This window comes from Phyllobates terribilis, unplaced genomic scaffold, assembly GCF_046119375.1.
Source record: "Phyllobates terribilis strain yellow unplaced genomic scaffold, ASM4611937v1 Scaffold_1__5_contigs__length_1240528914, whole genome shotgun sequence".
Taxonomy (NCBI): domain Eukaryota; kingdom Metazoa; phylum Chordata; class Amphibia; order Anura; family Dendrobatidae; genus Phyllobates; species Phyllobates terribilis.
The window spans coordinates 908,128,202-908,140,307 of NW_027362761.1; positions in this window are offsets into that span (position 1 = coordinate 908,128,202).

Here is a 12,106-nt window from a genome sequence, read left to right on the forward strand (position 1 = left end):
GCCACTTGCTGAATTTGCTCTTAACAACCATACATCTTCTTCTGCTGGTTGTTCGTCTTTTTTTTGTTGTTCTGGGAGACATCCGTCGTTTGGGTCGTTCTCCAAGTTGGGATCTGCCGTGCCTGAGGAGGAGAATTTTTCCGGTGATTTGGAGAGAGTTTGGACGGATGTGCGTGGTAATCTTCAGGAGGCCAGCAGAAAATCTAAAGACTACTTTGATAGGAAACGACAGGAGGTTTTGTTCGCTGTTGGTGACATGGTTTGGTTGTCCTCTAGGAATCTGCGGTTGAGGATTCCTTCTAAGAAATTGGGTCCCAAGTTTGTAGGGCCCTTTAAGGTGCTTCAGGTTGTCAACCAATCTGCTGTTAGGTTGGAGGTTCCTACCTCCTGGAGAATTAATCCGGTATTTCATGTCTCTCTGTTGAAAAAAGCGGTTGTATCGGATTGTGACGCCTCTGCCTCTGTTCCTCCGGTGGTGGAGGACGGGGAATATGAAATTTCTCGCATCCTTAACTCTAGACGGTATAGAGGTAGTTTGCAGTATCTTGTGGCCTGGAAAGGTTTCGGACCCGAGGATAACTCTTGGGTGAGGTCGGATGATGTTTCCGCGTCCAGACTTATCAGAGCGTTTCACAGGAGATTTCCTGATAAGCCTGGTCCTAGGGGATCCGGAGGATCCTCTTAGAAGGGGGGGTACTGTTAGAACCTTGCTCTTAGGTTTTTTCCTTTGCTGGTCACATGACCTTGTTGGCCTATTTAATCCTGCTCCGCCCTTCTGGCTTTGCTGGACTTCATTGTATAACTACTTTCTAGCTAGCCTGTGCTCTGTATCTTACTCTGTTAGTTTGCTTGGTCTACGGACCTCTATGTTCTATATATTTTGTTTGTTCGTCTGTCTGCTACTATTTCTGTTAGGAGGTGTCCCATTTTCCTCCCAGTCCTTAGTACTTGTAGGGATTCCTTCCCCACATCTATAGGTCTCCGTACAGACTAGCTTAGGACTTTAGCAGGTCTGATCGCAGGATCAGGTCCCCTGTTACATCGTAGGGATTAGCTGAGTTCTATCATAGGGACAGATCTCCTCTCTTTCCTTAGCTCTGGCAGCAGAACATAACAGGACCTTGATTTCCAAATGAAATGCAAAATTTACTTTGCATTTACTTAGTGTGTCAATAACATCTGTCAAGTCAGCAGTCTTCTCCATGATTGTGGAGCCTACTGAAACAGACTAAGGGAACTTTTTAAACACGTAGGAAGCCTTTGCAGGTGTTTTTGTTAATCATTCAAATTTACTGAGATAATGACTTTTGTGTTTTCATTGGCTGTAAGCCATAATTATCAACATTAACAGAAACAAACACTTGAAATACATCACTCTGTTTGTAATGACTCTATATAATATATGAATTTTTGTATTGAAGAACTGAAATAAATTAACTAATAACTGATATTCTAATTTAGTGAGATGCACCTGTATGTGTTGATTTGGTACATATGGTGGTGATATGGTGGTGGAGAATGAGGATGTGGAGAAGGCGGAGGACAAGAGCAAATAGACAAAATCAGGAATCATATGCCCATGTCTGGGTTTGAAGACAGAGGTGCATGGGAATAGAGTTAGACCTCCCCCAAAAAAGACACTGTATTTGAGTTTATGTTATGCTGCTATCATTCAAAGGTGTTGAGAAGTCTGGCCCAATCCAGCCCTTGTTCATTTTTATAAGAGTCAGCCTGTTAGCATTTTCAGTTGACAAGCGGATGCGCCTATCGGTTATAATTCCACCGGCGGCACTAAAAACCCACTCTGACAAAACGCTAGCGGCAGAGCCGGCCAGGACCTCCAAGGCGTAGAGATCCAGTTCATGCCACGTGTCCAGCTTGGATACCCAATAATTATAAGGCACAGAGGAATCATGGATGACATTAGTACGGTCGGCATGGTACTCCCTCACCATCTTTCGAAACTTTTCATTCCTTGAGAGAGTAACCCGCCCATCAGGGCTTGTGCGATGGGAGGGTCTGAGAAAACTGTCCCAGAACTTTGACAGTGTTCCTCTGCCTTTGCTTGATTGCATTTGAGCCTCTCTCGCCTGTATTCCTTGGTTGTCCAACGAACTGCGAACTCTGCCGCCAGCATTTTCAGATGTGAATTTTTGTAATAATTCGGCAACAAGGGCCTTCTCGTACAGCACTATTTTATTAGGCCTGTCCTGCAAGGGAATAAGAGACAGAAAGTTCTCCTTGTAGCGTGGGTCTAGAAGTGTCACCAATCAATAATGACTGTCACACAAAATTTAGACAAAGCGAGGGTCAAGGGAAAGGCAGCATAACATAAACTCAGCTATGTGTGCCAGACTGCAAAGAGGCAAGACTTCCGTGTCATCACCAAGAGGACGACTTACCATGCTCTCCTCCTCATCCTCCTCCTCTTCCTCCTCCTCCCTGTCCTCAGGCCATCCACACTGAACAGACGGTATGACAATTGTGCAGGTAGTACCGTCTATAGTGCAGGAAACTAGCTCCTGTTCTTCCTCCTCCTCCTATTCTTCCTCATTGTCACCCAATCCACGTTGGGATGAGATGAGGCTGGGCTGTGTGTAATCACCCTGTATGGTTCCTGTATGCCGCTCACAATCTTGGTGGAGTCCTCAAAGTTTTGGAGGATGGTATATATGTCTGACTTCCATGTCCACTCCTGAGGTCTTATGGGTGGAGTCTGATCTGAATACTGACGGCCTTGTTGATGCTGGTAGTCAACGACTGCCCTCTTCTGCTCAAATCCTTCCCCACATCTGCAATGTAGAGTTCCAACATGTGGGGACATCGCAGATCAATCGGTGAGCTGGAAGCTCCAAACGCTGCTGAAGCACGGCAAGGGTGGCGGAAGCTGTAGCTGACTTTCTAAAATGGGCACACAGACGAGGTACTTTGACAAGCAGATCAGACAGATCCGGGTAGGTTTTGATAAACCGCTGAACCACGAGGCTTAGCACATGGGCCAGGCATGGTACGTGTGTGAGCTTGCCTCGCCTCACAGCCGCCACCAGGTTCTGGCCATTGTTACACACGACCATGCCTGACTGTAGGTTCAGCTGTGTCAGCCACAGATCTGCGTGATGTATCAGAGATGTCCACAAATCTTCAGCATTGTGCGGTTTGTCACCTAAGCATATTAGCTTCGGCACAGCCTGTTCCCGCTTGGCCGAGGCAGTGCTACAGTGCTTCTGTCAAGGTAAAATATATATATTATAGAAAATCAATTAGTTTCTTTTAATAGATTACCTAATCAGTGTGAATTAATATAGAGATGATGGAATAATCTATGTGTATGTATGTATGTAAATGTGTATATGCACATGGATTATGTTAATAGTTAACAGTTTCTATTCTTATTGTAGACATGAACAACTAAATGATTTCCTGGGAATGACGTATGCATGTGCATGGCTGATAACAGAGAGATTCATGTCGAGTTAGCAAAGATGGCGCTGAGAGACGACTTCACCCCTCCCATCAGAATTCCTAAGGCATTACTGAGGCCAAGAGATACATGGATGAGCAAATTGCAGTGTGCTAAGTTATCAGAAAGAGCAATGAATTTTACTAATCCCACCTAGAAGTAGAATACTATATAACCCCATGTCTACGTAATAAAGTATGCCATTTTGCGTGGTTCAGTCTCTGAGTGAAGTTTTTCAACCAGATAAGCAAATTTGGTTGATTAGATTCTTTGCATGCACTTGGACATCTTTAATTTGGAGGAGAGCAGTTACCTACTGTATCTTAAATTGGTGAAACCTCCACACTTCCAGCTTGCAACTGATGTGGTCATTTCGGAGATGGAGGCTGAAGAGGAGGAGGTGCAGGAGCTGTAGAATGTGGGGGCAACCCTCATTGACCCAGGACCCACAATCCTCTGCATCGGGAGGATGTGTTCCGTCCCAAAGTCTGACTGGACCCCGGATTCCCCTATATTAACCCAGTGTGCCGTCAGCGTGATATACCGTCCCTGCCAACAAGCACTTGTCCACGTGTCCGTGGTTAGGTGGACTTTCCCAGTAACTTGAGGGCACATCTAATGTTGTGGGACACGTGCTCATGTAATGCGGGGACGGCACACCGGGAGCAATTGTGGTGACTGGGGACCGAGTACCGAGGGACGGCTTCCGTCTCCACGAGCCTAAAAGGCAACATTTCGAGCGCAAGCATTTGCGAAATGTGTGAATTTAGTAGTGTGGACTGTGGGGCGTTGGCTTGCGTTCCAAGGACTAGGGTAGGGACAACTGAACGCTGCGCTGGAACAAGGACATGGACGTGCTTGCTGATTATGCTACTTGTGCAACGACAGGTGCAGGGTGAGAGGCATCTTGGCATGCGCCATGGACAGGGGATTGGCATGCACTCACAACAGCGAAACAAGCAGTGGTGTCACCCGCAGGCACTGTTGACGGACCCTGGGGTTCGACCCACTTAGTCAGGTGCTTTGGTGCCATGTGCCTGATCATGCTGATGGTGGTCAGGCTGCTAGTTTTGCTACCCCTGCTGGTGCTGGCCTGGCAGGTGGTGCAAGTGGCCTTTTTGGGGTTATCTGCAGAGTCTTTAAAAAATAACCAGAAGACCTAACTGTTGTACTTGCAACTTCCGTCGTGTTGGCGTTATGAGGAGCTCTTTCCCGCCTTGTGTCTGCAGCCACCACGCTGCTTCTTCCTGCCTGTTGTGTTGCTACGCCTCCCTCCCCCTGTGTGCTGCTGTCCTCACTCTGTATGTCCGCCTGCCAGGTTGGGTCAGTTACTATATCATCCACCACCTCGTCTTTCACTTCCACATCCTGGTCCTCCTCCTGACTTTCTGGCAATTGTGTCTCATCATCATCATCATCCATATCTTGCGACAGTAATTGCACTTTCCCACCGTCGCCTTTGTGTGACTGTGGCTGCTCAAATATTGGGGCATCGCTACACGCGTTCTCCTCTTGACTTGCTTGAAGCTGGCCGGGCGAGAGGCCCGAATCTACAAATGGCAAAGTGAACAGCTCTTCTGAGTGTCCAAGTGTGGGATCAGTTGTCTCCGGGCACTCGGCATGGTGGGAGGAAGGAGGATCAGGGTGAGGAATATGCAGTCCAGACTCACGGCTACTGAGACTTGACCGTGTGGAAGACAGGGTGGTGGTGGTGGTGGCTAAGTGACTGGAAGCATTATCTGCTATCCAACCAATAATCTTTTGACACTGCTCTGTGTTCAATAGTGGTGTTCTGCGGCCCCCTATTAATTGGGACAGGAAGGTTGAGCGACAAGATGTGGGTGTTTGTTGTGTCACAATTTCAGCTTGCCAACGGCCTCGGCCTCTGCATGCACCATCACCATCAAGTCCACTTCCCCGTCCCTTGCCCATTTTTAATGGAGCACAATATTTTCCACGTTCATGAGAAATGGCTGATTTTGGAACGCAGTTATATGTGATACATCTGACAGAGAACCACAATTTTAAATAGCAGGCCTGAAATTTGCTAACACTATTCTTCACAGACACCTAGTGTGAATAGCTTGACTGACACACTGCAACGAAATGAAAATGGAAGAAATGTCTGATTTTTGAGAAGTCTTATTGGTGAAATGTCTGACAGAGAACCACAGTTTTAAATAGTAGGCCTGTAATTTACTAATATTATTCTACACAGAGACCTAGTGTGAATAGCTTCACCGACACACTGCAATGGAATGAAAATGGACGAAATTTATGATTTTTCAACAGTCTTATAGGTGATATGTCTGACAGAGAACCACGTATTTAAATAGTAGGCCTGTAGTTTACTAATATTATTATACACAGAGACCTAGTGTGAATAGCTTCACCGACACACTGCAACGGAGTGAAAATGGAATAAATGTCTGATTTTTGAACAGTCTTATAGGTGATATGTCTAACAGAGAACAACGGTTTTAAATAGTAGAAAACACTTAGGCCAACATATTGAAATCAACGGATAGGTGGTATGGAGGGAATGCCACTCACACCCCATAACCGCAAAATAACGCCTACTCAAAATTAGATGAAAAAACGCAGAGGACAAATGAGTATACTGGCATAAATAAGCTTTATTGTTTAAAAATTGCTTTTAACAGTATCAAAAATATAAAGACAGTATATAGACTTGCGGATCATAAACCCCACCATATCCTTAAACCCATGGGAAGGTAACAGACTAGATACCAAGGCAGTACATAACAGATTTGAGATGAAAAAAATATAGGGACAAAAGAAGTAACCATAAATAGACATAGGTCCCCCAAGGGATGAAATCCTAGGGGGAACCATGAAGATACATTATCATCACACGATGGACTCAGGTAAGTGACTATCGTATATGTCTTAATAGACCAAAGAAGGTCCTAGATGAAGGAGGTACCGTCCAGATAAACTGGATAGAGAGAGAGTAAAAGGAGGGAGATGGGGAAAAGGAGAAGGCAGGAAAGGTGGTACAAGCAAACATTAAAAGTACTGAACAGTAAATTGGGGATCAGGTCAATTAGGTTAGCAGTGTATTAGTGAATCATCATATAACATATCTCCAACATGACCAAAATGACTCACCCACAAGGTACAGAATGTTGCTCGTAAAGGGGGACAGAGGAGGGCTGGTTGCTCCCGTCAGAACGGGCCTTTGGTTTTAAATAGTAGGCCTGTAATTTACTAATTTTATTCTACATAGAGACCTAATGTGAAAAGCTTCACCGACACACTGCAATGGAATGAAAATGGAAGAAACGTTTGATTTTTGAACAGTCTTATAGGTGATATGTCTGACAGAGAACCACGGTTTTAAATAGCAGGCATAGAATCATAGAATCATAGAATGGTAGAGTTGGAAGGGACCTCCTGGGTCATCTGGTCCAACCCCCTGCTCAAAGCAGGATTCACTAGATCATCTCAGACAGATGTCTGTCCAGCCTCTGTTTGAAGACGTCCATTGAAGGGGAACTCACCACCTCTCGTGGCAGCCTGTTCCACTCATTAATCACCCTAACTGTCAAAAAGTTTTTTCTAATATCTAATCTGTGTCTCCTCCCATTTAGTTTCATCCCATTGCTTCTAGTCTTTCCTTGTGCAAATGAGAATAAAGATGATCCTTCTACAATGTGACAGCCCTTGACATATTTGTAGACAGCTATTAAGTCTCCTCTCAGTCTTCTTTTTTGCAATCTAAACATTCCCAAATCCTGCAACCGTTCCTCATAGGACATGGTTTGCAGACCAGTCACCATTCTGGTCGCTCTTCTCTGAACTTGCTCCAGTTTGTCTATGTCTTTTTTAAAATGTGGTGCCCAAAACTGTACACAGTATTCCAGATGAGGTCTGACCAAAGAGGAGTTAAGACCGATAATGACTTCACGTGATCTAGACTGTATGCTTCTGTTAATACATCCCAGAATTGTATTTGCCTTTTTTGCTGCTGCATCACACTGTTGACTCATGTTCAGTCTATGATCTATTAGTATACCTAAGTCTTTTTCACATGTACTGTTGCTTAGCTCTATTCCTCCCATTCTGTATATGCTTTTTTCATTTTTATTGCCCAGATGTAGTACTTTGCATTTTTCCCTGTTAAAAACCATTCTGTTGGTTGCTGCCCACTGCTCCAGTTTATTTAGGTCTTTTTGAATCCTCTCTCTCTCTTCTCTAGTATTAGCTATCCCTCCTAGCTTTGTGTCATCAGCAAATTTAATCAGTTTACCCTCAATTCCTTCATCTAAATCATTGATAAAGATGTTGAACAATACAGGTCCCAGGACGGAGCCCTGTGGTACCCCACTTGAGACATTCATCCAGCTGGATGTGAAGCCATTTACAACCACCCTTTGAGTCCGATCACTAAGCCAGTTATGAATCCACCTAACAGTTGCCTGGTCCATTGCATACTTGGTCATTTTTTCAATAAGGATGGTGTGAGATACTTTGTCAAATGCTTTGCTGAAGTCAAGATATACTATATCTACAGCATTTCCCTGATCCACCCAGTCAGTGATTCTGTCATAGAAGGAAATTAAGTTAGTCTGACATGACTTGTTAGTTACAAACCCATGCTGACTCTGGTTAATCACTTCATTCTTATCCATGTACTTACATACATGTTGTTTAATAATTTGTTCAAAGATCTTTCCTGGTATAGAAGTCAGACTCACCGGCCTATAGTTCCCTGGGTCCACCTTCTTCCCCTTTTTGAAGATAGGAACAACATTTGCTCTTCTCCAGTCTTCTGGGACTTCTCCTGTTCTCCAAGAATTTTCAAAGATTATGGAGAGTGGTTCTAAAATTTCTTCTACGATCTCCTTCAGTACTCTGGGGTGTAATTCATCTGGACCTGGAGACTTGAACTCATTTATGTTAGCTAAATATTCCCTCACAAACTTTCTGTTTACAGATAACTTGGATTCCTCTATTCCTTTAAAAGGACAGTGAAGATCAGTTGATGTTACATTTTCTTTCTGAGTGAAAACAGATGCATGTTCATTGGCTATCTAAAGAGCGCCAAACATGCAAGGAGGGGACCCGAGTAACCCGGAAATACTCACCGAGCGCCGAGTTCGTTGAGCACAGTGATGCTCGGGTGAGTACCGAGCAGTGGCGAGCACGTTCCGCTCATCGCTAATAACCATCTTTTTTAACGGCACAAAAATGTATAATTTGAAAACTGCTATTGTTTGTCAAATGTCAGATATTTTTAAAAATAGATGCAAATAAATTCAACCTTAATTTACCAGTATCATGAAGTAAAATGTGTCATGAAAAAAACCCATCTGGATATGTTGAAGCATTCAAGAGTTATTACCAGATAAAGTGACACATTCGATCTGAAAAATTTCACCTGGTCAGGAAGGTAAAATAAGAGAGACTTTAGTGTTAGGGGGTTAATGTTACCACCGGTAAACATAGTTTTTTCAAATGCTAGTTTAGATCAGATTGTATGGTATAACTTCCAACAGCAAGTAAAATATTATCTCCATAAATGCGATTATGTACGGTATAAACACAAATGATATCTAAGCTTCATGCTAATACATTACATTTATTAGTGTACAGGTCCTTTTTGTTGTCAAACCGAATTATACCTGTTGAAAAATCTTGTAATAAAGGACATAACTCAGACTGAAAAGCTCACAAGGAAATGACCTTATAGGAGCATTTTAAGTGCAGAGTAGCTAGACGATTAGTACAGTATATATGAGAGATTGTAAAAGTTGCTTCATTCTGTGTGGCAAAGCAAATGACATGACTTGTATAATGAGACAGAAAAACATTAATGAACATCACCAGGGAAACAGAATTTTCAGTGACAGGATGTGCCACAGTTTCAGCATTTTTTTCTTTAATCCAGGACTATGTATATCAGTAATATATTCTCTAGGAAAAAGGAAATCCACCTTTGCTCCTGTCCTGTCAGTGCTGCTTTACATTTCATATGTGTCTTCACTAGTGGCATTAAACCAACAGAGCAAGTAAATTACTTTATTAAAAAGACCTTTGCCACATTATATAAGATCTTTCATCATATTACTAAAATTAGAACCTTATTATTTAAGCCAAAAAAGGCAAAATGGAGTTACATAGTAAAATATGGAACACCTGACAGGTGACCAGTAGGAGTAAAGATTAAAGGGGTGGTCTGGAACCTAAAATGTCCTTCCCAAATATCTATCTTTACACCCTAATCTCTTTTGTAATTAGTTTTATTATAAAATACTCTACACTTCTGCCTATCTATCTAACCACTAAATGTGCTTCTTTAAAGCACTTCCTGTGATGTTTCGTTTGAGAAGAGCCTCAAACAGGGCGCAACAGGAGGCTGGGACTGCACTCACTTCCCTGCAGCATCTATCGCCCCTCCTGGAACAGGATGTCCCAAAGGGTCGGTGATGCAGTTATTTACTACAGTTTCTTCCACTGCCACCCTCTGAAGGTGTCCTGGATTAATGGTGATAGATGCTGTAGGAGAGTTAGGTGCAGCGGAGGCACTCTGCTTTTATCTCTGCCGCAGCATCTTCTAACTGTGAAAAAATACATCATCAGGGGGCAGAAATAGAAGTAGTGAGTGACACCAGCATTGCCCTTGATGACTATTCATTTTAGGGCAGTGTTAGAATCTGATGGGCAGCAAGTCAGGAGGATGTCAATCATGCCTTAAGGGGCGTATTTATAAAATTGTACTAGTCAGGCTTATTTGCATATGCCGAGAGGTGGCGTTACATTTATTTTTCCAGTAATAACATTTATTGTCTGAGGGATGAAAGACATTATTGGGAAGATGGATTCACATTTCTGAGGGCGGTTTCTGAGAATTCAAGGCTCTACAGGTTCATTTTTAAGGTCCCCATTTGACCATCTAGCAAGTGTACAAACTTCACGACTATGCCCAAAAATTTGACGCTGGTGAAGAACAAAATTGTGGATGTTGAATAAAAAACCCTGGCTCAGGCACCAGGCTTTGCTTTTTTATTTATGCATTGCTTATATAGTGCTATCATATTCAACAGCTCTTTGCATACATTATTATCACTGTCCCCATTGGGGTTTACAATTTAAATTCCCTAAATTGCAGTGGGAGAGGAAGCCAGAGCACTGAGGAATCCCATGCAAACATGGGGAGAACATATACATACCTTGCAGATGTTGTCCTTGGTGGTATTTGAACCCAGGACCCCAGCTCTGCAAGGCAACAGTGCTAATCACTGAGCTACCATGCTGCCCTTTCTTATCCTATGGCCATTTTTCTCTGTATTAGCACATATCGAATTATTATAGTAACCTGGTGAGCACCTTTAATGTCATAATCTAAAGTCTTTTAAGGCTAGCTCAGGCAGTTGCAACCTGGGTATTGAGCTAGTATCTAGCTCAAGAATACTATCTGTTCACCTGCTCAAGATTACTATCCTATCCTACAACCAGCTACTGTTACAAAGCTGAGTGTAGCTTTCCTAGGTGTTGTTCAAAACTTTGTCTCAGATTTCAGTGTACCAGACAAACAACTCCATTCAATTATTCTTGATGTTGTTCACACCTTAATCTCTGCTATCAAGTTATCTGATAATTAGAGATAAGCAGATCGGTTTGCGGAGAATCGAGTTTGGGTCGAATTTGCAGAAATTTGTGGTTTCACACAAATTTGAACTCTTTCAGATTTGATTTGGGGTGTACAAGAAGAAAAAAAAACGTGCCTGGCACCACTTCCCACACTGCTGAAACATCACAGACCAGGCTAATGTCTTTTTTTGTGCGGCAATGCGGATTTTCCCATAGTGCCCTCACACCCGCACACCCACAGCCATGTGTCCATTATAATGTGTCTCTGCAGCGCCATGCATCGGGCACGGACACCACCGACCGTGTTATCCCAGGGTTCAGAGAGTATTTGACCCATACCTGGCATACTGGAGGGGCTAGGCCCTGTGCTCCGGGGATGTCACATCACCAGAGGAGCTGGTTCTTTCCTGCTCTGCTCTGTTGATGGAGCGTGACTGCTAATGTCATGCTGATTAATTGTCGGCTTACTGCTGCATAACTGCAAGAAGGCGGCTATCAATCAATAACACCTGCAGTCATGCTCTGTCAACAGAGCAGCCTGGAAGGGGAAGAGCTTCTCTGTTGACGTGAAGCAGTATAATCACTAGCAGGAGCGGTCAATGACCACTCTGAGACGGCACCGAGTAGGAAAGGCATGTAGACAATTACCTGTCTATTAGTTCTTAAGTCTGAAAAACTCTGGAAATCCCCTTTAATGAAATTTTGCTTTTTAATGAAAAAGCTGTCAACTATCTATAACATAATCGTCCAAGCGTCCCTCTGTCTGAAGCCTCTATAGACTGTGCATGTGCGGTGCGCAGTCTGGCTCCAGACAGAAGAACGCATGGAGCCGTTACAGGTAAGAGGAGTGTATGGCGTCGGAGATCGCGGTATGCGTAGACACTGAACGCATACCGCAATCTCCGGCACCGTACTTACATACTTACCTGACCGGGAGGAGTGTTGCCGCGGCGCCTCTCTTCTCGCTGGAGACCATGGCAGGAGTGAAGGCGTCGGAGTCGGCGCATGTGCATAGCGCTATCCGGCGCC